The sequence below is a fragment of the Chinchilla lanigera genome, unplaced genomic scaffold (assembly GCF_000276665.1).
Source record: "Chinchilla lanigera isolate Chin_1 unplaced genomic scaffold, ChiLan1.0 scaffold00062, whole genome shotgun sequence".
NCBI classification, from domain to species: Eukaryota; Metazoa; Chordata; class Mammalia; order Rodentia; family Chinchillidae; genus Chinchilla; species Chinchilla lanigera.
Window position 1 is genome coordinate 5,294,244 of NW_004955463.1, and position 26,904 is coordinate 5,321,147.

At 40.3% G+C, this 26,904-nt stretch overlaps 1 long non-coding RNA gene across 1 annotated transcript; it reads left to right on the forward strand.

Moving 5' to 3' along the window:
* The first annotated feature begins 12,979 nt into the window (after window positions 1-12,979).
* Window positions 12,980-25,035, forward strand: LOC102020314. The gene is made up of 5 exons (XR_263152.2): window positions 12,980-13,299; window positions 13,689-13,899; window positions 14,017-14,127; window positions 24,115-24,192; window positions 24,582-25,035. It is a non-coding gene; the product is annotated as an uncharacterized LOC102020314 (long non-coding RNA).
* The last annotated feature ends 1,869 nt before the right edge of the window (window positions 25,036-26,904 follow it).

The following is a 26,904-nucleotide window of genomic DNA, read 5'->3' on the forward strand; positions in this document are numbered from 1 at the left end:
GCCGGTTTTACCCAACAGTGAAGATAGAATCCATAACTTCAGTGAGCACCAGTTAACAACCCATTTGGCTTCACACAGTCCAACCCCTGCGTCTCTCTTTTTGTAATTTGTCACTTTCCTGACTCTACTGGGTCCCTCCTTATCTCTGTCCCTAGCCCCTCAACTTCCCCTTTAAACTTTGGTCATCTCTGTATAAATCAAAGTGAATTCAGTTCATGCTGGACTCTTTTCCCTATTGCCATAATATATCACTGACTACAATCTGTATTGACCACTGCTAACTCATATCCAGCTTTGATTGTCTCTGACAGTATGCGTCATGTACCCAATAAAGCTCTGAGCTCATTAGGAGCAGTAAATAGATCTTGTGCCTTTGTGTGTTGGCCATAGCTCCTGCAGGGCTATGCACATGTCAGGTTGTCTGAAATCATCTGCTGGAAGAATGGGACAGTGAATGATTTAAGTCATAGAGCGACACAAATGGTAATCACCTCTGCCCTTGTTGCAGGTGGAGTCAAGGGTTCGGCAGACTCATTCACAAGCTCATCAAAGCAACTCTCTCTAGACAAGACTTTTAAATCCACAAGACTTTATTGCCACAGCCTGGATTTTGGTTCTTTTCATCCTACATTCTCTTATCTGTGTACCCATACCTATGCCACACATAAACAATTCTACACACACACACACACACACACACACACACACAGACTATGCAATTTCCCTCTCTGATTTGCTTCCATATTTTTCCTTCCCTTCCCTCTCTGGAAATATTCAGTTTTATAAAAGCAAAATGCAGTGCTTAAGTTCAAACCCACTGAAATGATATTTCCCAGGAACTACATAGTTATTTATTTTGGAACTTTGAAGTTTCATTAAATTTATAGAATACATTTTAGATGTCTTGGCAGGTTCATATTGTTAAGATTGTCTGGAATATTATGCTTTTATATCTTTTCAGTTTTTCTTTTAAAGTCTTTAATGAAATTAGTATTTTTTCTCTGTTTATTTTTTATTAGTATACATTTGTATTACATGATTATCACCTTCCTTGTTGGGAGCTGGTATATGTACATAAAACATCTTAATTTTTAATTATCCCTTTCCCCACTTCTCTCTCTCCCCTACCCATATCTCTTGGTCCACTTCCCATTTACAAATGATCTATCTCTCTATTTCCTATTATATGTCTGTGTTTTGCTCTTTATTTATATTTCAGGCCTCTTGTATAAGAGAAACCATGCAATATTTCAGTTTGTCTGGTTTATTTCACTTAACATTGTGGTTTCCAGGTATATCCATTTTCCTACAAATGACTCATGTTTATCCTTCTTTATGGCAAAGTAGTACTCCATTGCAGATAAAACCACTTTTTCTTAATCTGTTTATCTATTGGTAGACATATAGGTCACTTCTAAAATTTAGATATTATGAATTGTGCTGTTATAAATATGAATATGCAAGTATCACTATAATATGATTTCTCTAACTTTTTTGGGGATATACAGGAGAGGAAGAGGTCAAAATGAATTTTTAGTTTTAGTTTTTTGAGTGGCCTCCATACTGATTTCCATAATGGTTGTACTAATTTATATTGCCACCAGCACCAGTAATATAGAATGGTTATTTTCCCCACAGCCTCACCAACATTTGTTTTGTTTTGTTGGCTTTCTTTTTTCTTTCTTTCTCTCCTGTCTTTTTTGTTTGTTTGTTTTTTGAGATAGGGTATCACTAGGTAGTCCAGCCTGGCCTTGAACTCCAGACAATCCTCCTGCCTCAGCTTCCTGAGTGCTAAAATTACAGGTGTGCACCACCATGCTTGGCTTTAGTGTTTATTACTCAACTTTTTGATAGCCATTTTTTCTGGAGTAAGATGAAATCTCAGTGCTCTTTTAATTTGCATTTCTATAGTGACCAGATATGTTGAACATTTTTTCATGTATCTACTGACCATTTGTATTTCTTCTTCTGAGAATTGTCTGTCCATTTCAGTTGCCCATTTTTTGACTGAGTCATTTATTTTGGAGAGGTCTATTTTTTAAAATTTTTCCTATATTCTAGGTATTAGTTCCAGTCTGAGGAATAGCTGGCAAATATTTTTTCATATTCTGTAGGTTGTCTCTCATTTTATTGTTTCATTTGCTGTGCAGAAACTTTTTAATTCAATGTGATCCTATTTATTATTCTTGGTATTTTTTCTTATGCAATTGGAGTTCTGCTCAGAAAGTCCTTAACCCTGCCAATGTCTTCAAGAGTTTTACCTATTTTATCTTCCAGCAGATTATTTCTCTTTTAAAAGTTGGATCTTGTGTCCCTTTTGATTTTAATTTAGTACAAAGTGAGAAATACAGCTCTAGATTCTGTCTTCTGCATGTGGATAGTCAGTTTTCCCAACCTCGTTTGTTAAAAGGGCCACCTTTCCTCCAGAAGTTTCAGCCCCTTTGTCTAATTCTGACAGTGTCCTTACATTGGTCACAATTTCAGTGTAATTTTTAATCTCCTGGATTTCTGTTTGGAAACTTTTCACAGACTCTAATGCTTTGCTAAACTGGTTATTCATGTTTTGTATCACTTTGTTTAGCTCAATTAGCTTTTTATTGTAGTATCTTCTGTAAGCTCCCAGATAATTTTGTTTATTATATCCATTATCTGTTTAACTATATCTCTGTGAGATCACTGAGCATCTTATTTATCTGTTTCTAATCTCCTCTGTTATCCTTTTGAGTTCAGCTGTGTAGCTTTTGCTTTCCTCTGTCTTAATGCTTCTTAGATTAGCTTTGTGGGAGTTGGGAGTTTGGGGAAGCGTTTTGTTGCCTTGTCTTCTCATGTTTGTTTTTCCTTTTGTTTTGTGCTTAAGTTTGTGAGTGCTCACAGTGGAAAGACTTTGTTGCTAGTATGAAGATCTCTTAAATTAGTGTCTGCTTTTCAGTGATGCACTCTGGGAATGGCTAACTATAGTTACATTTCTCTGTTCCAAAATTCCACCACTTCTGTTAATTTAGGAGGGGGGGATGCAATGTAATTGGCCCAGTACCCATTTCTCTGGGAATGAACTGCAGTATTGTTCCTGAAAGAAAGGTAATCTGGATATTGACATGCTGAGAAAACCTATTAATAGCAACAACTATGGGACCCTGGTAATAGCATGCAATCAGCAACAATATCATCCAAAGTAAATTGGATATTGACATACCATAAGAACCAGTAATGTACCACCCTTAACCATTAAAAGGGGATTTATAATATAAACTCTAAGACAGCCCAAATACAGTATTGACATACAGCAAGTATCTACTAAATGGGATAGCTATACCTCTTCTAATGATAGAAAAGAACTAAGCAGTAATAACATACAGTTAACTACCTAAAGTTTAATACAAGTGCAGTGCCAGGCTCCCTCTCTGGTTCTAGCTTCTTCTGGAGAAGAACCCCACACCACCTTTGTAGGTCATAATAACTGTGGGCTCCTCCTGGTGCTCACAGTGCTGGCTGTTATGGTTTGTGTCTGGGTGTCCCCCCAAAGCCTCAGGCGACCATGGGGCAGGCTTTTAGAGTTTGACTGATTATGGGTGTGAGAGCTACACCCGCCCTGGGGTGGATAGTTTGCATATGTAAGGGAGAGAAAGAGGGTGCTTCTGGCCATTTCCTCCCTTGTGTGTGTGCTTGTTTCTTTGCTGTGTTCTGTGACCATGAGCTGTAGCCCTATGCCATGTGCCACTCTGCCTTGTAATCTGCCAAGTATGGACTGAAACCTCCACAAACTGTAAGCAAAATAAACCTTTCCTTAATTTTGGGCATCAGGTATTTTGTCCCAGAAACGAGAGAAAAGTAACCGAGACACTGGCCTATTGCTCCCTGGTGTTCCTGAGCCTGGGAGCCATGTTCCCCTCCTTTAATCCTTTCTTTTTCTTGTGGTCCATCTCCCCAACTTTTCTGCAGCTTCTAGTTATCCTGTCAGCTCACTCCTGATTCCTAGAAATCTACTCTTTTTCTCCTCACCAACTTGCTATTGTCCAGATTTCTGGATTCAGATCTTGGAGAGGCTACAATTTCTTGCCAGTCTCTATTCTGCTCTTTTCTATTTAGAGGATGGATTACTAAGGTGAAAATATTTACTTGCTAGTATTTTAACAAATGTCTAGAGTTTAGGAACATCGACACTTCATGTTGGACACACAGCTTTATCTTTTATTTTTTTTAATTTTTGAATTTTTAAAAATTTTTTGGTAATGGGAATCAAACTCAGGACCTTGCGCTTGCTAAGCAAGGCACTGTGCCACTAAGCTATATCCCTGGCCCCTATCTTTTAAAGTAATATAGATTTTATGAGCTAACAAAGGAGAGCTCTCTGGGGCAGGAAGAGTCTATTACACCATGCTCTTAGCCTGAACTGGGTTGTGTGGGCATTCTGAACAATGGAGGCCATTGACAATTCACATGAGTAGGTGAGCAGTTACATCTTTACAAGGCATCTCCTGAAATTCCCCAGCTCTGGAGCTTCAGTGGGTCTTGAGGGAGACTTCCTTCCTCTGGCACCATCTCCCATCAGAATGGGCCATGGTTCAAGATCTTTATACTCTACATGCCCAGACAACTTTTGAGTTTATTCTCAATGTCTTTTTTAAAAAATAAACTTCTAAAATGAAACACTTCCCCCAGCCTCATATACCACCAGTAAAGAGAAAATATCCAGTATGACTTCAAACCTTGAATGGGCCTAATTTTATATCTCCTTGCCCTCAAATTCATACGTTAACAGTTCCATCTTGAGTACCTCAGAATGGGACTATTTTTGGAGACAGGGTCTTTAAAGAGGTAAATGATGTAAAATGAGGTCATATATATGGGCCATAATCCAAATATGACTAGTGTCTTCATGAAGAGAGATCAGGATAGAGGCACACAGGGCAAAGAGCGTGTGAGCACCTGGGGAGAAGATGACGAAGGCAAAGACAGAAGCCTCGGGAGAAACAACCCTGAAAACTTGATTTTGGATGTGCAGTCTCAGAATGGTGAGAAAATGAATTTTAGTTGTTCAAACCATGCAGACCACAGTACTCCAGCACAGCAGTCCCAACAGACTGACAAAGGACCCATACTCAGTTGCTCAATATCTCTTAAAAAAATTTCATTTTGCAGGTAAAAGCTGCTCCATGAATGGATATGTTCTCCATGAAGCCAAACAGGGGAACTGCAAGAGTGAAGTTTTCGGAGTTCTATATAATACTTTTTTCCCATTATGCACTTGTCAAAATGATTTAAAACAACTTTTGTTTCTGTGGAGCAACAGTTCTCAGCCAAGCTTCACTGACTGCCATCAACCAGGGAAATTAAGTGAAGAAGGGATTACTGATTTCTTGGCTTCAGCCCCAGAACTGCTGAGTGACACTCCTGTGTTGGACACCAATCCTCCAACCCAGGTAACCCTAATGTGCATCTAGGGCTGAGAAAAACTGTTCTGGAAACCAGCTGATTAGAAAAACCCTGAGAATTGGAAGTTTATAGCACAAGATCCAACTCCATAAACCATTGTGTATCGCTCCACCAATATGAACAACATTTCTCATTCCAAATATATTTGCATCCTTCTCAGTTCCCTAGTTGTTCGGGAGTTGATATTGCTCCAGGTGGTGAGGACAGAAGCTGCTTAGCAATTTCATCATCACTGATCAATGCAAGTTGCAAAATGGCAGCAAGAGTTTTGGGGAGCATTCAGAACTTTTGGGGATTCAGGGAAACATCTATGTAGAGAGGAAACTGTATTTGGATAGGGGTACTCTGCAGCCCACAGAACCCTAATTAGCAACTTAGCAACACAAACCCTGTAGAGAACTGGCCTAATTTGGTGGAGCTGGGTAGGGAGCCAGTTCCCTGGAATTTGGCAGCAGGCACAAGCCTATGGGTGCCAATTAGCTGGAGTTGCCTTCAACCCCTAGCTACTTAGTGGTGGCTTTTTAATGTTTGCTGGTTTTTCATTAAAGATTGATCAGACTCTGTGGATTTCTAATGTCTCTTTATTTGGTAAGTCAATCTCAGCCTGGCAGTGTCACACAGCACACAATGTTAAACAAGCCTGGGCTGAAAGTGACTTTTGAAACTCAGCTTTCTGGTTCCACAAAAAAAAAAGAGAGAGAGAGAAAAGGAAAAGCAGAGAGCGGTGGGGTGAGGTGCGATATCTTCCCTCCCGGCTGTGGAGTATCTGAGGTGCTGAGAGGCTCCGCAGGAAGAGGAGGAGCACAGTAAGAGGTGATCTTGTCTGTCTAACAGAACGGACAAAAACCTTACTGTTATTCTTTTTTTTTTTTTTTCTACAATAGCTTTGGGATTATTATCTCAGGTCTTTAAAGAAAGTGAAGTAAGCAAGAAGGTAGCCTGCCAGCTGGAGAGAGAGGTATTACAGTAGTAGACTCAAGCTTCATTTCTACCTTCATTGCCAGAAAGCACTGTGGCAGACAGATTGGACAAAATTACTTAACTGACCTCTTGGATATTCTGATTGGCTAGGCTGCGCAACCTGCTTAACCAATCAGATGGAGCTGCTTTGGGGCCACTCCAAGGATCTGGAAACCAATTCTCACCATTGGCAGGTTTCCCATCTCCAATTTATTTTGCATTTAATGAGGTATCCTGATTATAATTTCTGGCAGGAGGTAATAAGGGAAGTACTTGTAAAGTTCTCACTGATAATTTGCCCCAAGTAGGACTTGCCTCAGGTAATTTTGGCTGTGACCAGCTGGACTGCCAGAGGGCCAATAATCTAAGTAGTTGCGCCACCTACAGAAATGGCCAAGGGCACTAAAACATTGAAAGCCCAAAGCCTAATCCTCAAAGGGGTGGGTAGTGTATTGTTTAATACAGTTTATGGTCTTAGGGCTTGCAAAGTGTTGTTGCTCCCAATAGGATTTGTTAATACAAGCTTGAGACACATACTATACATCACAGAGATTATGGGTGTGTATTAAAACACAGTAATTATTAAAACATGCAGAAAAAAACACTTGAGAAATCAACAATAATGTCTGTTGATACCATCCTCCTTGTGCAATGTGTGCACAGACATAGATTCCAACAACAGTAGCGCCTAGTAAGTTCCAGTTCACTGGGATTCTTGGATAGGGAGAGTTGTTATTAGATTTCCTGGTTAACTCTGGATTCACTAGAAAATGCCTGTTAACCCCAGCCTGATCATTCCCATGTGTGTGAGATAGCCGTATGCTTTTGTCTTCTTGCTTTCTAAAGCTTAGCTCAAAAGATAAAACCAAACCTTCATTGGTTTTGCCAAGACTTTCTGGCCCCGTGGGTTAATTGTAATCAACAGTTCTTAGTGCAGGAATTAAGGATGTCAAAGCTGAAGGATAGAGTCTGGAAGTTACTTTTTGTCCTAAAATCCTGAAAAGGTTTGTTTCCTAGTTATTTTTCTCATTCTTCCAAAATAAGAACCCACAAAACAGAACATAAACCTCAATCGTAGCCACAGGTGAGTGAATACCATGGTCTGTTGAGCTGCAGGCATCTGAGGATTTCCTTCCTTTGTCTCCCCCCACAGCATTTGCCGCTGAGTTGCTGGAGTGTCTTCTCGCTTGTCATTTTTTTGCATCCCAAGGTGTGCACTCATGTATGCTCATGTTAAAGCAGCAGTGAATTCTTGAAGAACCGGCTTTGGCACCGGTCTATGATGTTTTTTTTCTACCTTCGGGGAATGAGGAAGGAGGCAGGAGTCCTTGAGTCTCTTAGTTTCTGTGAACCCACATTTCCTTGATGACTTCACCCTGTCTCATTATTGAAATACTGTCTGCATGCCAAAAGACAGCAGTATCATGGGCTCAGGAACATAAGCCTCTTTCAAGTTTTGACTGTTGGAGACACTCAAAGAAGACCAGAAAGACATGATTGATGGCACAGTGAGATGTAGTCTAGAAGCTGATGAAGGTGTGACATTTATATAAAGGGAAGGGTTGATCATTGGACTTCCAATAATAATTGATGGACAGCAAATACACGGCTTTAAAATAGAATGTAGATGTAAATATACCATTTTGTAAGATTTGTAACAAAAATTTGTATGAATGGAAGTTAATAGTTCTATGGGAGTGGTGGAAGCAAGAACCATGTCAGTGCTACCAAAATGGCAAAATTCACATTGCATCGAAGTTCTCTAAAAGCTTTGGTACCTAATGATCTCTAAAGGAAACATTACACTCAACCACCCAAGCATTTTAGTGCCACACACACAAAAAAATTAATCAGAAAGAAAAACTTCAGGTGCTCCTTTACCTTGACTTTATTTAAGCAGTCATTATTTTCCAGTTTAAAGTGTCTTATAGACCTCAAAGTACAGAGAAGGAGGCTTCCATTCAAAGGCAATTTATCTTTTTTCTTTAAAAGGTATGGCTTTTATTTCTCTATTTGTACATGTCTGCAGTAGATAATGATCACATTCCTTGCGTGGAGTTAGTGCGTGCACACGGCACATCTTCATTCCTTTTCTTGTCCCCTTCCCCACCTCCCCTTCTTCCCCATCCCTCCCTCTCTTGAGTCCCTTCCCATGTGAGAAAGGTCTGTCCCCCTACTTCGTCTTGTCTTTTATTTTGCTCTTTATTTGTAATTTGGGTTTTTCGTAAGAGAGAAACAATGCCATATTTAAGCGTGTGTATCTGATTCATTTCATTTGACATTATGGACTCAAAGTGCATCCATTTTCCCACAGATGACTCAAGTTCATCTTTCCTTACGGCAGAGCAGTACTCTATTGTGTGTAAACACCACTTTTCCTTTATCTAGTCTCCTGTTGATGGACATATAGGCTGCTTCCAAGATTGAGTCATCATGAACTGTGCTGCTATAAAGATGGGTATGCATGCATGACTGCAGTATTATGTATTTAACTTTTTTGGGAAGATACCTAGCAGGGAAATAGCTGAGACAAATGATATTTTTTGCTTTAGTTTTTCGAGGAATCACCGTAGTGATTTCCATAATGGTTTTACTATTTTACATTCCTACTAGGAATACTGAGGAGGGGTTCTTTTTCCCCACAGCCTCACTAGCATGTATTATTATTTGATTTCTTCATGATATCTATTCTTTCTGGGGCAAGGTGGAATGTCATTATTGTTTTAATTTGCATTTCTCTAATGGCTGGAGATGTTGAGTGTTTTTTCACGTATTTATTGGCCATTTATACCACTCCCGCGAAGTAAGTATTCATTTCCCTTATCCATTTTTTATTAGATCTTTTGTTTTAAAGAGTCTAATTTTTTAGGTTTCTTTATAGATTCCAGATATTAGTTCTCAGTCTAAGGAATGACTGGCACTTTTTTCTCACTCTGTAGGTTGTCTTTGCACTCTGTTGGTTGTTCCTTTTACTGTGCAGAAGCTTTTAAATTTGGTATGATCACATTTGCTGATTCTTAGTACTATTTCCTGTGTAACTTGGGTTCATAGGTTTCTGTTTAGAAACTTATGCCTATGACTTCAAGAGTTTTACCTGTTTTGTCTTCCAGTAGTTTATTTCTATTTTAGCATTTGGTTCTTCAATCTATTTAGATTTTAGTTTAATATGTGGCGAGAGATTCAAGATAGATTCAATCTTCTATACTGGAATGAATCTCCCATTTTCCCCAGACTATATTTCCTTCAGTGTACATTTTTGGCCTCAAAGGCATTTTACCTTAAGATATCTCAAATTATATTAATTTTTATTAATTTGAAATGTATATTGCATTATGACAAAAATAGAAGCGAATCAACAAGAGCATACTGTTAAAAGAAAAGCTTCAGACAAATAAAATTTAAGAGAGCATGGGCAAAGATCAGTTCATGAATTGAGTAGTACTTGAAGCCAAAAGAAATTCCAAGAGCTCCGCTCCACAATGCGAACAGCGTGCTTTCAAAGGCTTTTTTCAAAAAAGTAACTTGAAATGAACATTTCTAAGTTGTGTTCCAGGTTAGTTACACAAGAGCTCTGGTTGAGAGACAGCCTTAAGCTAAGAGACTTCTTATTTGCTTTAACAGTTCTCCCTTTTGGTCAACCTTAGTCTTGAAATTTGATCCACAGGTGGGGAATTAATGGCACTGTCTGAGACCATTAGAGTCCCAGGATTTGGTCACTCATCTGGTCTCAGTGTAGAATTCTCAAGTCACAATATTGGGCTCACTGAGTGGTTCCTTTTATTGTTCACGGTTTTTGTCATTCTGCCTTGGGTGAGACCACTGCATACACAGTGGATGACTGTGTGTAAATATTTCAGAGACCTACATCTTCTATTTTCTTTTATTTTTAAATTTTGAGGCAGACTGTTGCTAAATCACTAAGTTGCCCAGGCTAGACAGATCATCCTGCCTCAGCCTCCTAGAGTGCTGTGATTACAGGAATGTAAATAATAGAGTGCACCAGGGAAAACTATCATGATGACTTTCAGGATGACAATACCAAGCTGCATGATATGCTTCCAAAACAGAAGAACTCCTAAACCAAGGCAGCATGCACCTAACCAACTAAAATTAAATAAATCAAAGAATGAGCCAGAAGACAGATCTAATTGTTTTAACTATAATCTGCTTGCTGATTTCTTGTAACCTTGTTTCTGTAATAACAGATCTGTAGCTACAAGGGCAGCAAGAGGTGTTTGTTATCACTCATACTCTTCCCATTCAGCCAACTGAGAATTCAAAGAAATTTTGTCACCTACAGCAACGTGTAGCAAAGGAATGAAAAAGCTTGTTATACAACCATAAGCTTTGCAGCAGAATCAGTTATAGTGACTAATGTTTAAGAGATTTCTAATCATTATTAAATTTGTATTCATACCAAAGCAGGGAGGAAACATTCTATGAAAAGTTGTCCATTTGGAAGGATTTATTCCTTCTGAAAATCCTTTAATCTGTAGTTTATATTAAGAGTTGTAGATCAAGGATCAGTTTAGCTCTGGAATGACAGTGTTTCTATTGGAACTCCTAATCCATGTTGGCCTCTTATTTTCTACTTATTGGACATAGTACATGGCTGTTCACTGAATCTTCCCCAGATACAAATATCTCTTTGAAGGGCACAGCTGCTCCCTTTGAAACATCTTGTGCAGAAGGTCACTAAAGGAGAAGCAATAGTCATATTTATCACAGGCTACTAACAATATGGAGGCTTGTGAATTTTTCTTGAAACTCAAAGTATCTTTCTCTTTGGTTTTCTTGTTCAGTTGTGGCATTATATAACTGCAAAACCCTCTTTACATGATTTATCTGCTACTAGATTTTTAAAAGGACTTGAAAATGTGGACCCAAATCCCAACCTATAGAAAAGGCCAAGTGGCCAAGTGTGCAATCTGACTAAATTGTCACACTTGTAATGTAAGTGAAATCAATTACAGGATGAAGATCAGCCTTAGTCTTGGTCAGCTTGGTCAGGCTTCCATTCAAAGGCAATTTATCTTTTTTCTTTAAAAGGTATGGCTTTTATTTCTCTATTTGTACATGTCTGCAGTAGATAATGATCACATTCCTTGCGTGGAGTTAGTGCGTGCACACGGCACATCTTCATTCCTTTTCTTGTCCCCTTCCCCACCTCCCCTTCTCTAGGAGATCTTTAGGATCATGTAGGGGCTGGGGTTTAATATGGTATATCAAACATTCCAGTGGGCTCCTTGCAGAAGTTATCAATTGTGAAATCCTAATCATAGCATTATTTTTCCCCACATAAACAGAAGACACATGGAAAAGAAGAGCAACAAAAGTTTTGTGATTATAGAGGAGTTTTAATCTGTGATCTTTGGAAAGCTACCTATGTCTAGGATGTCATCTGCTTCTGGACAGTTTTATGTTGAAGTCTCCAACAGGTGTATATTTCCATGAGTTTGTAAGGCTCTTTTGGGCAATGAGATGTGGACCAAGTCCAAGGCCTTGAAGTGTTGCTGCAGGGTGAATGGTGAGAATTGGGCATCATCCCTTTCAACAGATTCAAGGGCAGTCTTTCTCTGGCATTGTCTTCAAAAGAGCCAATCTCCAGGTCATGGATTGCAAAATGTCCGATCATCATTAGTTGGTGGGTCATGAAGGGCTTTTCATTTTACCTGGTGAAAATATTCTTTGGCATCATGTATTAAAATATTGTGACACTGAGTCATGTTGGAGTTTATAAGAACAGAATATACATGAGGTTCTATTATTAGAGGCATAGGTCTTCCAAGGACTGCTTCGTAACTGTTTCTTCCAGAGTATGTTAATTTGTGTATCCAGTGGAGGTAAGTCTGATTGTCATGAAGGTCAGTGCTAACCTTTGCCCAAGGCAATCCACTAGACTTAGAACTGTCAATTTCAGTTTTTGGGAAATGTCCTCATCTTCTCAATCTTTGAAGAAGACCAAAGCTATCTGGGGAAGTAGTAATGTCATTGTGTTGTAACACCTTATTTGTTCTATAACTAATCTGGTGACATGAATGCCTTTACCCTGGATATTTCTCCAGGAATAACCCACAAAGGAAACACATTTTCTAATACCTTTTTAGCTACTGTTGTAGTTTGACCTTCCTGGATGGGAAAGATCCAGTGCAACCACAGAACACACATTGTTACAAGACCACACTAATTTTCTACTGAGAACTTCACGGAAACAGTCTAATCACTCGTTTTGTGGGAGAAGTTGCCACTGGAGAGAAGCCAACAAGAACAGAATGTGCATCTTGGAGAAAGGTGACTGCCATAGTTTGGAACTGGAATGCTCCCAAGAGGCCCATATGTTAAAGGTTTGGTCCTAAGTTTGTTGTTTTTGGTAGTTTGGGCTTTTAAGAGATGGTGCCTAGAGGGAGGCAGTTAAGTCATCTGGTGTGTCTGGTGTGTGCCCATAAAGGAGATATCACACCCCCAGCCCCTTCCTGTTTCTGTCTTTCACTTCCTGGGCACCATGATGTGAATAGCTTTTCTTTACTAAGTGCTTCCTACAGTGATGTTCTGCTTTGCCACAGGCCCAAGAAAAGTGACACCAGTGATGAACCAAAACAAATCTCTCTTCCTTTGGTTATTGCAAGTATTTTGTCATGGTAACAGGAAGCTGAGTAACACAGAGAGCAAGGATACGCTTGAGTCCAGTGTCATTATCCATTGCAGTCCAGCACTGAGAACCTATGAGGTTACCATCAAGTTTCCTTCCTGCTGAACTTAACCAAGTCTGCAGTTGGACAGAGGAGATGAGGCAATACAATTTGCTTCATAAAAATTGATGATAGTTGTCATCACCATCATCTCTGCAGAGCACTACTTGGCAGTGATGTTTGTGCTTGGCACATGGTTATTGCTTTTGTACAAAGGGTGAGTACAGGGGAGGCAACGTTCCTGTCTTTGTAGGACTCACGTTCAGAGATAGACATACTGCAATGGACTTCTCACCAAGGGAACAATGATAAGGTTATTGACAAAATTCAATATACGCATTTGATTCAGCTACCAAAGAGCAACACCTAAATTATTATTTAGCATCATAACTATTATAACAAAGAGATCCAAAACACCATGGCTCAGAGAAGATAGAGGTTGATTTGTCTCTCACCTAATGTGTGTGTGTGTGTGTGTGTGTGTGCATGTGTGTGCATCCTGGGGTGTTACAGATGTGTAGGAGGCTTTCTGGAGCCCAGTTTTCTTCTGTCTTGTTTTTTCTCCAACTCTAACAATTTTCCTTGGTGTATTGGTGTGTTGTCCAGATTGCAACTACCAGGAAAGGGGAAGAATATGGAGGTGCACACTTCGAAGACCTTACAGGCTTGTCTGCAAGTAGCACACTTCCTTTCCATCGGGCAGAGTGTGGCCACAGGATCAGCCAGCGCTAGGAGGCCTCACGGCGATGTGGTGTCCGTTTGGCAGCACAGCAAGCGCACACATCTCCATCACCATGGAAAAACAGGGTATGACGAGGTAGGCCGAGCATTAGAGAGTGATTCAATCATGCGGCGCTATAGCTGCCTTGCAGTTAGGAGGTGGGGCCTGGCTGTAGGTGAGTCACTGTCACTGATAGTGTACATCTCCCTGCAGGCTCCCTTCTTCCTCTGCTTCCTCGCTTCCATGACATAAGCAGCATTTCCTCCGCTTCATCTCTCTGCCACACTGTTTCATCTTTGGAGCTGGTCAACCGTGGTCTGACATGTGAGCCAAAATCAACCTCTGCTCCTTAAATTTATGGCTGTCAGGTACTATGCCTCAGTGATGAGATAGAAACTAAACCACAGCAGGTAGATTTTGATGAACAGCCATCACACTGTGCTATGCCTTGCATTTTGATATAGTGTCTTTTCCTAGTTTCCAGGTTGTTTTTCAGTCTAACAGTACATTTGCAGAACTCAGTGATTTCCACTGTATTTAGTGTGGCTGTGTGTTAACTTTGTTTGGTTTTCTAAACTTCTATATGCTTTCTTAAGTCCTTCCTACAGCATTCAACATTTGAAAGAAAAAAAATTCTTTTTCTTTCATTTGCATAAATGAGGATTTCTGGCAGAAGTTCCTTAGGATAGCTAGTGTCACAAATCTAGGCTTGGGGATTTCAGGTTTGAAGACTCGGTTGAAGGAAGAATGACCTATGGGAACAGAAAGAATTCCAAAAGCTGGGGAGGACGGAGGTTGAGAGACGAGGGGTTTGGACACTGAAAGTACAAACTCCTCACAGTAGGAAGCCCTCCAGGGATATGAGATCTATTCATCACCGTCTATTCATCACTGTTGTTTTGTCAGACAAAGCTCTTCTTTGCCCCAAAATGGTTACTAGCTGTTTAGTTATAAGAAATAAGATTGGCAACACAAGCTCAGCTGAGAATCTGTGGGAAAAGTGCCTTCATTTATGGCTAGTTGCAACAGTTTCAACTAAATACATATTAATATTATGACATACATTCAGCAAAGATGGCAGGAGGTGATACCTCCAGTACAAATCCTATCCCTTCTCCCTCAGATTTTGAAACTCAATTAGACCAAAAAAAAAAAAAAAAATAGATTTTGAAAAAAAAATAGCTTTCCAAAAATATTTAAATTCCCAGGCAACAGAAGATTTCTTTTTTTTCCTTTCTTTTTATTTTTTTTTTCTTGGACTATTGATCTCATGAAATAAAAGATGCCCTATTTGGAACCAGTAAGTCTTGTATTCCAAAAGATTCTCTCTGCTTTTGGGTGGGCTCTTAAAAACGTTTAGGTTACCTAAATCTTACAATTAACCCCTGTTGTGCAAGGTGTAACCTTTCTGGGAGATATTTTCAATGGAAATACAGTGATACCCTAATTTACAAACTTAATTTGTTTTATGATTTTGAGGAATATGGCTGCATTTGTGTTTGCATGGGGAAGATGGCCGTGGTTATGTTTCTCAAACTATGCACAGTTTGAGAACAGAAGCAAAATTTTGCCAAATGCTTTTATTTGCAAACCAAATTGTTTCCAGACAACAACATTTGTGAATCAAAGTATTATTTTTTTTTGTGGGAATTGATTTACACTGTTCCCCATTTTTAATACAATGCAATTCAGTAGAACCATTTTTACGTCTTAAGACATTCACTCTTTCAAATAAGTAGCTCCAAATCAGCCACTACCAATTAGCAAATTTTTTATCCTGTATTTTTGCTTCTATTGCATTTGAAGTAGACATTAAATTTCCTCAGAAAGGCATGATTAATGTTCAAACTCAGCCTTTCTGTACTGTACATGAGGTACATTTGGTTGTTAAAGATGAATTGCAAAGCAATAGCTGAGTGGAGCCAAAATAGTCAGTGCAGTTACACTTTGATGCATTTTGGAGATAATGATCTTTAAATCAATTTGATTGAAAAAGAAAATAAATGTCAACCTAAATACCAAAGAGAGAGTAACCTATTCCAAGATTGTTAGAATCATAAGCAGTTCCCTTTCCTCTTAATATTGTTCTGAGAACTATGTCAATACACTTGTCTCAGGGTAATTAAAAAAGTCTAAAAAGCCAATACCTACTTTGTCAGAAGCACATATATAAATACAACTTGGCCTATGAAGAAACACAGGGTTCTGTTTGTGCCCAGTTAACTTCTAGCTACAAGTATTTAGCAGTTATTCTTAGTATTTCCATAAAGAACTCTCTTCTGAAAAGCTCAAAATATTCTAGAATCATAGAAGTTGTAAAGGACTTGAGAAACAAACTCCTTCATTTTACAAATTTGGAAGCCATGGCTCACAGAGGTTAAGTGGCTTGTCCACACTGCCCTGACAGCCTGTTTCTCCCGACTAGCTCCATACATGTCCTGGTGTCCTTGCTTTAGATCATTTGCAGTCTCTTTTGCTATATATTAGGAAACACCTCCTTCCTTAAAAACTACTGTGAATTTTGGAGAAGAAGGAGTTGTATAATATAATGTAAATAAATGCTGACTAGAGCTCACCTTCACTCTATCACATAAAGCCTACAGAGACAGACAGGCTGTATAGTTCAGCTTTTCAGTGAGGCCTGATTGGCAGGAAAACTTCAGTAGGAGCCTGAGAGGATCTCACAGGTACATAATAAGGAAGAGACAAGCCAACACTGGCAGTGTCAGAATGCAGGAACGCTCAGCTTAGACAGGAAGAAAACAAATCAAGAAAAAGTAGTGACCAGTAGCCATTAAGAAAGAAAGCCAGGCCCACATCAGAAGCCAGAGGACAGAAATGGAAGAGATTGGATTCAAAAATGGAGAAGGAAACAAGCAAAATGAGTCACTGGGTTGGGTCAAGTGGCTGGAAATGGCTGATAGACACTTAAACCCAAGAAAGTTAAATAAAAGAAGTGGGGCAGATGGTAAATCTTTTAACTCCAGGGCTATACATAGGGCCCAGTGGAGAAACCTTCACCCCAAAGTGGAGCTCCAACTCCAGCTATGATTTTCCTCATTCATCTAAAGTTTATGAACAACTGTATGCTAGACATTGTGCTAGGGAATATGTCAAAGAAGATAAATGTAGCTCCCTTTTCACAGACCTCCCAGTCTAAATAAATCAGTACACAAGTAACAACTTCTTTATCGCTGTAGCCAAAGTTATGAAGAGAAAGCACAGCATGCAAAGAACATTGATTTTAAGTTGAAGACAAGGGCAAGAATTATGATATCAGTATATAAAACAGAAGAAATAGAGAATGGAAATAAATTAATTTGTATTTTACATCTATACCATCCATTACTGATAAAGAACATCAGACAACAATGTGCACCTGAACAAGCCATGTGTAACAAACTCAATGGTGAGGGTGAGAGACAGGGATCCACTGGGAGAGCCAGAGAACATGGGCAAACTCGAGTCCCTCATGCCTCTAACTTTCTCTCGCTCTAGAGGTGAGACTGCAGTGTATAAGAAATAAGTTGTTAAAATTGAAGATCATCACTGTCAGTCTCTGCCCTCAGTGCTCCAGATCTGACTCCCAACATGCACTTGGTTTTCCCATTACTGGGGACTGCTGTGTATCCCACTACCTTAATTTTTAGCTCCCGTAATGGAGTCTGTCTGCATTATTCCCAGTATTCTGGATATAGTACCTATGTGCTAAAATCTTTGTTGGTAAGTATCTGCACTGAAGAAGGCTTGAGTTCTTCCAAGGTAATAGGTATGCCTTGCTTATTACTAACATGTAGGTTAATGCTTTGGTTTTTAATTTCCTTCCCTGGCTGAAACCCCTAGCACTGCAGAATTTCCAATGATGCCCTTATCTCTCAAGTCAGAGGAATACAGTCCTGCCAGCTAGCCCAGGTTTTGGTACTTGGCCCACAGTCACTGACCCTACTCCAAGAACAAGGTCCTGATGAGGTCCCAGCTTCTATCTAGTGTTGGCAGCATCAGAATTGGTTGACCAGAGTCCATCAGGGTGCAGGTGGAACTAACTAACTCTACGGTATCAAATCCTCCCAAAATATTCCTTGACTCTGAAATTGCCAAGTATGACAGGAAGGGTGTTGAAGATAGACTAAAGAATTTCACTTAACAGCAAATGGTTACCTAAATGTCTTGAGCTGCTCTAAGAGAAATATAGGAGGAATGTTTTATTTTATTTATTTTTTTTTAATTTTGAAGATAAAAGGAGGGAAACATTAACAGACATACAACATTTTACAATATATCACAAGCACAATACAGACAACACAGAGTTACAAACAAAGTGGTAGGGAATTAACAATGGTGGTTGTATTACATATTGATATCTTCAAAGTGGCTTCTCGTCAAAACAGATATAAACATGCAATACTGGTCAACCAAAGACTCATTGACAGTTTCTTTCAGCATAGAAACAGAAGACAGAAGAACAACCATGTTAACCATCCTGTATATACATACATACAAAATTTCTCCTTCTTTCCCTTCTCTTTTCCCACATCCCAGAAGCCCTTTACTCTTCATTGGTTTCCTATCATTTCACAGTGTCTATCATACCTCCGAGTTTAAATTAACTCTTTCAAGTTTTACACTAGTGACACAATGCGGTGCTTGCACATGTATGTTTGATTTATTTCACTTATGAGTATGGTCTCTAGTTGTGACCATTTAAATATAAAGGCCTCGAGTTTATCTTTCTTTATAGCTGAGTAATATTCCATTATATAAAAGTACCATAATTTTCTTATCCAATTCTCGGTTGATGGACATTTGGGTTGCTTCCACATTTTAGCAATTACAAATTGTGCTGCTATGAACATAGGTGCACATATATCACTGTGATATGATGTTTTTAGATCTTCTGGGAAAATACCCAGCAGGGGGATAGCTGGGTTGAATGGGACCTCTAAACCTAGTTTTCGGAGGAATCTCCAAACCGATTTCCACAGTGGTTTCACCAGTCTGCATTCCCACCAGCAGTGGAGAAGGGTTCCTATTTCTCCACAGCCTCGCCAGCATTTGTTATTGGTTGATTTCTTAATGCTAGCCATTCTTACTGGGGTAAGGTGGAATCTTAGTGTTGTTTTAATTTGCATTTCTCGAATGACTAATGATGTTGAACATTTTCTCATATATTTATTTGCCATTTGTATCTCCTTGTCTGAGAAATGTGTATTCATCTCAGCTGCCCATTTTTGGATTGGGTCGTTGAATTGGGAGGGGCTGAAATTTTTTAATTCTTTATATATTCTAGATAGAAGCCCTTTGTCTGAGGGACAATCAGCTAAAATTTTTTCCAAGTTTGTGGGTAGGAGGAGTGTTTTAATACCACTCTGTTTAATGCAGAGTGTACAACACATCAGATCATCTCACGAGCACAGAATGGTTAACTAGTGTTAAGTTGGCCTAAAGTTGCCTCTCTTTAAGTTTGTCCTAAAGGCTTCCTGTAAATAATGAACTACAACCTAACTTGATGTGTATATAGACTCTATCCTAATAGTGTAACAAAATCAGCCAATCACAAGCAGCCAATCTTTCAACCCATGTTCAAATGAAACAAACATGAGCTTGTAACCAATCAGGCTGCCATTTTCTGTACATCAGTTTCTCTTCTCTGGCTGTACAACCTGTGGGTGTGTTGGGGCAGAGCAATTCTGAGCCAATTTTGGTGCAGAATGTTTCCCAATTCTAGAATTATAAATCCAATTAAAATCTACAAAACAGGATTTGTTGTCATTCTGTCCTTTAACACTAGAAACAGGGGTCAAACTACTGAAAGGGCCCAAGATTATTCACGTAAGAGAAATTGAACCTGAAGGAGCTAGGGGGTTAGCCTGAAGGAAGGACAGAGCTGCTTTCAGATGTTAGAACAGCGGCTAGGGAGTTTCACTTGCTCTAAATTGTCAAAAAAGCCAATAGAAAGCAAATGTGAGACAGATTTCCAAATCACTACAAGCAGAGTTTTCTAACACCCAAATTCTAACAGATGTGCAAAGACCACAGGCTGCTGTGGGATCAGAGGTGGGGGAGAAGGTGGTGAACATCAAGCCGGAGTTACCAGCCATGCATACTAGGGTTTCCGTGACTGTTCTGAAAGAGACTCACTTTATTTTCTCTCAGGCTAAATGTGGATAAGTCTGGACCCTTTCCCCTGTGCCCACCAAAGATGCGTGCACTCTTGGCTCCCAAGCACTTGAGGCTTGTGCTCAGGGAGAAGCAACTGGTCCCTCTAGGAGACCCTCTGACTCACCTCGGGGAGAGTCAGGATTTCATGTGGTTTTATTTTTTTATTTTTTATTTTTTATTCATTTTTTATTTTTTGGTTTTTTTCTCTGGTACCGGGAACCGAACTCATGACCTTGCACTTGCCAGGCAAGTGCTTTGCCACTGAGCTAAATCCCCAGCCCCTCATGTGGTTTTAAAGAAAACTGTGAAGGTGCAAAATTTGTCCAGGTGATACTGATAACAGTGATGCTACTATTTATCAAGGGCTAGTGTGTGCCAGACACCTTGCTAAACATTGTATCTCATGAAATGAAAATAGATGCTATAGTCCCTATTTCCAGTAAAAGTAGCAGAAATTCAGAGAACTTAAGTTTCCTGCAAGATCACTCAGCTGAGGGGTTGTGTGAGCCCAAGTCTGAGCTGTGCTTATGGCGGCTCTCGGTTTTTCTCCACTGTGAAGACCAGCCAGCCCTTGCTCCTATGGCTGTTTGCTGAAATGCTCTTTCTCGTCCAGTGCTACCATTCTCAACGTCTAAGACTCCCTGGGCCAGTGGGAACAGCCTGTGAATTAAATTCTGACAGGCCTGGGTTTAAAATCCAGCTTACTATTTGTAGCTACGTGATCTTGGTGATCCAGCGTACTATTTGTATCTACGTGATCACGTATGCTCTTTAGCTTTTAATTTCTTCATCTTTTATATGGCAGAGTCACTCTCTTTCTCCCTTCAGTCAGGTTCCAAAATGGGCAAATAAGCAAAAATTAGAAATACAGTTAGTTATACCCTTGATAAATCCCTTAGTAGTCCCCTGTGTATATGAGGCAACTTTTTTTTTTTTAACTGGAGCTACAGATGTGATTGAGAGAGGCAAAGTTCATGTTCTCAGAAGACTTGGTATTTGCTGGTGGGAGACAGTCATCACGTAGCAGTGAATGTTAAGCACTATTCAAAGACTTCAGCAGGGTCAGGGAAGGATAAGAAAAGGCTTCTCCAAGGAGGTGGCATTTCAGCTGAGTTCTGAGTGACAAGGAGCCTCTGTACAAAGATTAAAGGAAATAGCTTCCAGACAGAAAGAGTAACTGGGATAAAGCTCTCATGGGGAGAATGGGCCAAAATAAGGCAGCCTGAAGGAGGATGGTCCAAGAAGAAGCCAGGAAGTTGGGCAGGGAATTTGATCATTTAGGGCTTGTTGTTCTCTAAGTGTACTGCGAGAATTTCAAGTGAAGTCAGGTCATAAGCTATATCCCCTTTCAAGATCTTCCTGACAGCTTTAGGGGAAATGGCCTTCAGCTACTGGGTGAAAGGAAGGGGAAGAAGGGAGACCATCTAGGATGCTTTGTAACTCTGCAGGAATGAGATGCTGGAGGCTTGGACCCAGGGTGATGGAGGAGGTGGGAAGCAGCAGCAAAATAAGTTCCTGTTGTGGAGGGGTAATTGGCAGGGATCACTGTGGATTAGACATGAGGTGTGGAAAAAAGAGAAATCAAGAACAATTCAAGTCCAATACAGTTAGTTTTTCTCCAGTGCTTGTAATGTTTCTTTACTTGAATTTCAAATATAGTTGTCTTTCAGTTGGAGGTCATATTGTAGGAAAATAATGTGCTTCTTTAAACACTAGTCTCATTTTTAGTCTGCAAACATGCTCATACTATGAAAAGCACACAGGGTAAATGCCTATATAGTGGAATAGCCAAGATCTCATGGCAACCATGATATATGAGTTTAAGTGTATTCTCAGTCTCCTTCTCTTTCTCTCAGGTTGAATTCAGATTAGTGAAATGTGCCTATAGAGTGAACCCACACTAGTGAGGACCATGCATTATGTTAGATCATGTTTTGACTAGAACTCCTACTTTATATTTGGTTAACTCTGTAAGATGCGGTCTGTTTGTCTCACACGTGTAGTATGGGGTAGAATAATAATGCCCTTCTCCTACTGTGATTGCCATGAAGCTTATGAAGTTTCACAGAGTGATAGTTCATTGGGATGATTCAGCAAAACTTGTGTCCCTGCTCCTTCACTGAAGATCTTTGAATACTTTCCAACAATTAATTCATTCAGCTACTATTGCTTCTATCAGGATGTGCTTCTTCTTGGCAAAGAGCCAACTAATCACAGACTTAAACCTCTAACACTGTGAGCCAAAAGAAACTTTTTCTCTTTATAAGGTCATAATCTTAGCATTTTGGTATAGTTATGGAAAACTGACTAACACAAACTTCATAATTACAAGCGTAACCCTCAATTACCAGTGTAACCCTGTCATTTTATTTGAAGATATTTAATTTGGTTACCTTTTCCACATCCTTTTTATTCCTTTTGTGTGAGAGGTAGCATAAGTCAGAAGCTCCAAAGATTAAACCATGGACATTTCTGATGGGGGTGGTGAAAGCATTATTCTGTCTACCACAGCAGCTGTCCATCCAAGGGAAATCTGTTAACAGAGGACCTGCTCAGAGTTCACATCCATGCCTACTCCTGCTCAGCCAGTATGCTGGAGTTTCCAATAAGTGATCACAGAGATACTAGTAGTGATCAGTTGTTCAGGATAAACCCATTGCCAGACCCAGTTCCAGGTTATTGGTCCTGATTTCAGGTTGGAAACTTTGATGCCTGAATCCAAGTTGCACTGCCTTCCTAGGTCCATCAGAGGGCCCAGGTGTAACTCAAAATCTCAATAGCCCCTGAAGTCCTCAGAGGACCACAAGAGGTTAGACTCAGAACTGTGGAGGGCAAAGGTGTTTCTGGGTAGCCACCAGGGTCTGTTCATAGTCTTGCACAGAAAACCAAAAGTTAAAACTTATGTCTCTAATTCCTCAGATCTCTGAAGCCAAGGGACCCTTAGCCAGAACTGTGACTATATGACAGCCTGTGAGCCACACTGAGGCAAGACAGAGCAGCTCTGTAGTTCCTGGGAAGCCTGGACTTTCTCCACCTGCAGCCAGCAAGAGCTGGCCTGTCAGCTCTACATCTTTGGGCAAAGGGCCTGGAGAAAGAGGCCACATGCCATGCTGGCATGTTTTATGTGTGTATGTGAACTGACCTTATTTTAGGGATGAAAAAATACCCCTATGTACACTCTTAGATAAGAATATCCATGTGACGTGTTATTCGGGCCAAAGTCTCTGCTCCCTTTTCCTTATATAATCAAATCAAATATAGTTTAATCCAAAACTAGGAAAGAGGTAACTAGCTAGAGATCTCTTTGGCCAACTCTCAACTTTGGGATGAACTTAAAAAAGAAAAAGCAATATTTAGTCTTCTCTTTCAGACTTTTAAAAAGTTCATTGACTGACTCATGTGTTTGTAATGGATTGAGGTTGTGGAGCACAGCTCCTGGTCTTACTGGACTTAGAGAGTAAAAGTAGAGACCAAAGTGATTTTCGGTGGCAGAAGTGTGAGCTGCTGAAGTTGGACCCCTGGATATTTGTGCTGCATAAAGGAAATCCCATGAGACAGGCCAGCGTCTGGGAGTGTGGATGAGCAAGTATGTGCTAGAAGAAAAACATCAGAGCATTCTTTGGCCCAGTGGAGAAATCTTGAGCCAGGTGCTCAGCGAGGAGGCTGAGCAGTGTGGTGTGGAGCAGAGAAGTGCTCCTGGGGGTCAGAGGCCCGTGCTCCTCGTCTGCTCTGAGCAGCATGCGGAGGGGCGCTAGTCATGCAGAGGCCTCTGAAACTCAGCTGTCACCTAGGAGTGAGGGGTGCAGAGGGCCAGCTAGGCCTGCCGTGCTCTTCTACTCTTTGGCCGAGCTCCTGGTGGAGCAGAGACAACTCATGGCCTTGAAGAAACACCACCATCCAGCTGACGAGAAATAAATTGTTTTAATCTGGCAAATGCTGTGATTGATCAATGCTATCTATGCCTTAAACAGAGAACAATTTACAAAGAATAGAAAAAATGCATACGACTTCTAAAACTATAAGAATGTAACACAATTTTCTTTTGATTCATGAAGCATTTTGCAGTCTCATAGCTGCTTTGACTTATGCATATTTATGAAGGGAGGCCCAGCAGCAATTTATTCTAACACTTAAATCTTTTCTCCCTACCAGTCTCCATTGTCAGCTAAACCCAGGTGAAGAGGAAAATGGAAGCAGCATTTCCAGGCCCACCCAGCGCCCTCTTCTCAGGTACTTTCTGCACCTTGCTGCTACTCACAACCTTCCCACAAGCAGACGTTATGCCCTGCCCCAGCCTGGCACTGCTGTGCACACTGGACAGAGAGTAATGGGTGAACAGCCCAGAACTCTGCTTTCAGGAAGCTCCCATCTTTGTGGGGAAATAAATAAACAAGATTATTCAGGTGGCCACACCTGCCTCATAGCAAATCACAGCAACAGTATCAAAGATGATGGGGCAGATGGGGCGGTTGTGGGTTTGTTTTTTGTTGCGAAATCAAGAGGCTTCATGCATCCTACACAAATGCTTTACCAGTGAGCCACATACCAGCCGCTATCTCCTAACTTCAGATTTGTATAATATTCTTATGTGCCATGTTATTTCATTTACTTTTTTTCAGCACTGGAGATTGAGAATGGGGTTTGTCCATGACAGGAATATGCTCTCACACTGAGCCACCTCCCCATAGTGCATGGTTGGCAATGTGGAAGGGAAGGCAAGAGGCCTCCCTGAGGAGAAGCTCTTCCGCTGTGTTCACCGGTGAGGTCACAGAATAACTCAGAACTCACTGACGGGAACGTTGCTCTCTCCAACACTGGTCAGAAATGTGTTCTAATTGATCAGGTGTTGTGGTTTTTCAAGATAGCGTTTGAGTAGAAGCCTGAGTGATGAAAAGGAGCCAACCACGTGGATATCTGGGGAAGGGTTTTCCAGGCAGAGGGGATAGCAAGTGAAGGACTCAGAGATGAGAAACTAAAAGACAATATCTGAATATTCAGTGATATATACAGTCAACATTCCCTATCTTCAGATTCTGTATCTATATTCACCCAACTATAGAATGAAAATAAAGTTGTGCCTGTACTAAACATATACATTTTTCCTATCATTATCTCCTAAATGCAGCATAACAACTATTTGCATAGCATTTACAGGCTATTAGGAGTTCTAGTAATCTAGGGATGGTTTAAAGTACAGGGGAGGATATGCAAAGGTTATGTACAAATACCACACCATTTCATACAAAAGCCTTGAGCATCTGCAGGTTTGGGTTTCCATGGGAGTCCTAGAATCAATCCCTTGTCAATACTGTGGAGCAAATGTACATGTTCTTTCTCTAGGACCTTTACACCATGGATAGTCCGAGTCCCAGTCCCACCATACTGCTGGAATTTAGTCCCTACCACTAGTACACAATTCATGATATGGTAAAGAGGAGGTGCCCTGGCATTGGAGAGTTTGGATTGGATCCTAACTCTGCCATCAGCTAGCTGTGACATGTTACTTAAATACTTTACCACCTCATCTTTGAAACAGAGACAATGATAGGACTTATGCTGGAGGGTTATTGTGAGGATAAAAGGACTTAATACATATTAAACCTTTGAAGCAATTCCAGAAAAATATTGAGTCCATTAAAATACCATTTCCTATAGACAGAAGACTAGAGAGGGAATAGGTATATATTGTAGCCTTTTATTCCCAACTCCTTCTCCTCCTCCGAGGTAGAAGAAGAGGCCAAAGCTAACATGGATGATTCTCTTCATGTTATCTTGATATTTTGGTGTGAGTGGCCTCCTAGGGGCTCACTGGGTCACCTCTCCCCTGCTTTAGAGGACAAGGAGTGTGACTCCTTTAGTCCTTACACAGCAAGTGGAAAAACAGAAAAATAGCAGCACAATGTTTGCTTCTGTCTCTTAAAAGCATTGCTAAGTAATTCACCATGCCCAAGACATAGGCAGATGGTGAGTTCCCTCAAAATACCACTGTGAATATCTGGAAGCTTTATAGATTAATAGCATTTGAAAAATGCTGTTAGAAAAGAAAATCTCCCACTTTAGAAAGTTCCAGTATCTGACCTCTACCACTCTCCCCTTCAGCTGTGCCATATCTCTCCAGAGGAAATAAACTTTAAAATTATTTCAAAATGAAATAGAAAGAAGTATTAATCCATTAAAGGAAACAACCCTATTCTAATTAACAACTGTTCATGGGAAAATTGCTCACTGCTGCAGGGCTAGATAAATGTCAACCCAAAGCTAGAGAAATTGTGCCAGTGACACATTCCAGTTCAATTATTTTGTCCTCACTCAGCCAAGTAATTGATGTCTGATCACTTGGCCCGGTGGGTGTTGATGGACAAGGAGTGATTTCTCCCCAGGGTGGGCCAGCATCATGAGCAGCGTCTGGGTTGTGGCTCAGGGAACAAAAGAATTGACTGGGCAAGCTCACGGGGGATGGGCACCCAGGCCAGATTCCCATGAAGAATGGAGATGGGGTAGTATCCCCATGGAACCAGAGCCCAGACTGTCCCTGGTCATGAGTCAGCTTTCTGAGGATGTATTCCCCTAAGCAGCCTCTCTGACTTAGTCAAACACTCTAGTTCTCTATCTAGAACCTATCCACAAAGCAACTTTGTGCTTGGCAAAAATGAGGTGGTGATTTCCCCGCTCCTGTTAGCAGAAGTAGCTGTGATCATTGCTTAAAAAGCCTATCTTTACGTGATTGATTGTTTCATCTTATTTTGTATCATGACCTGGATAGTTACATGGTTATTTAATGAAGGATTTTTAAATGCTGTTGCTTTATATTCAAGCAGCAGGGGGAAAAGTCTCCTTCAGATGTCCATCTACACTATGAAGTAGAGAGAATTTCTGAATAGCCATCGAGATGATTAGGGAATCTAATCACAGTCCAGGCACGTAGAATTTCAACACTCACCT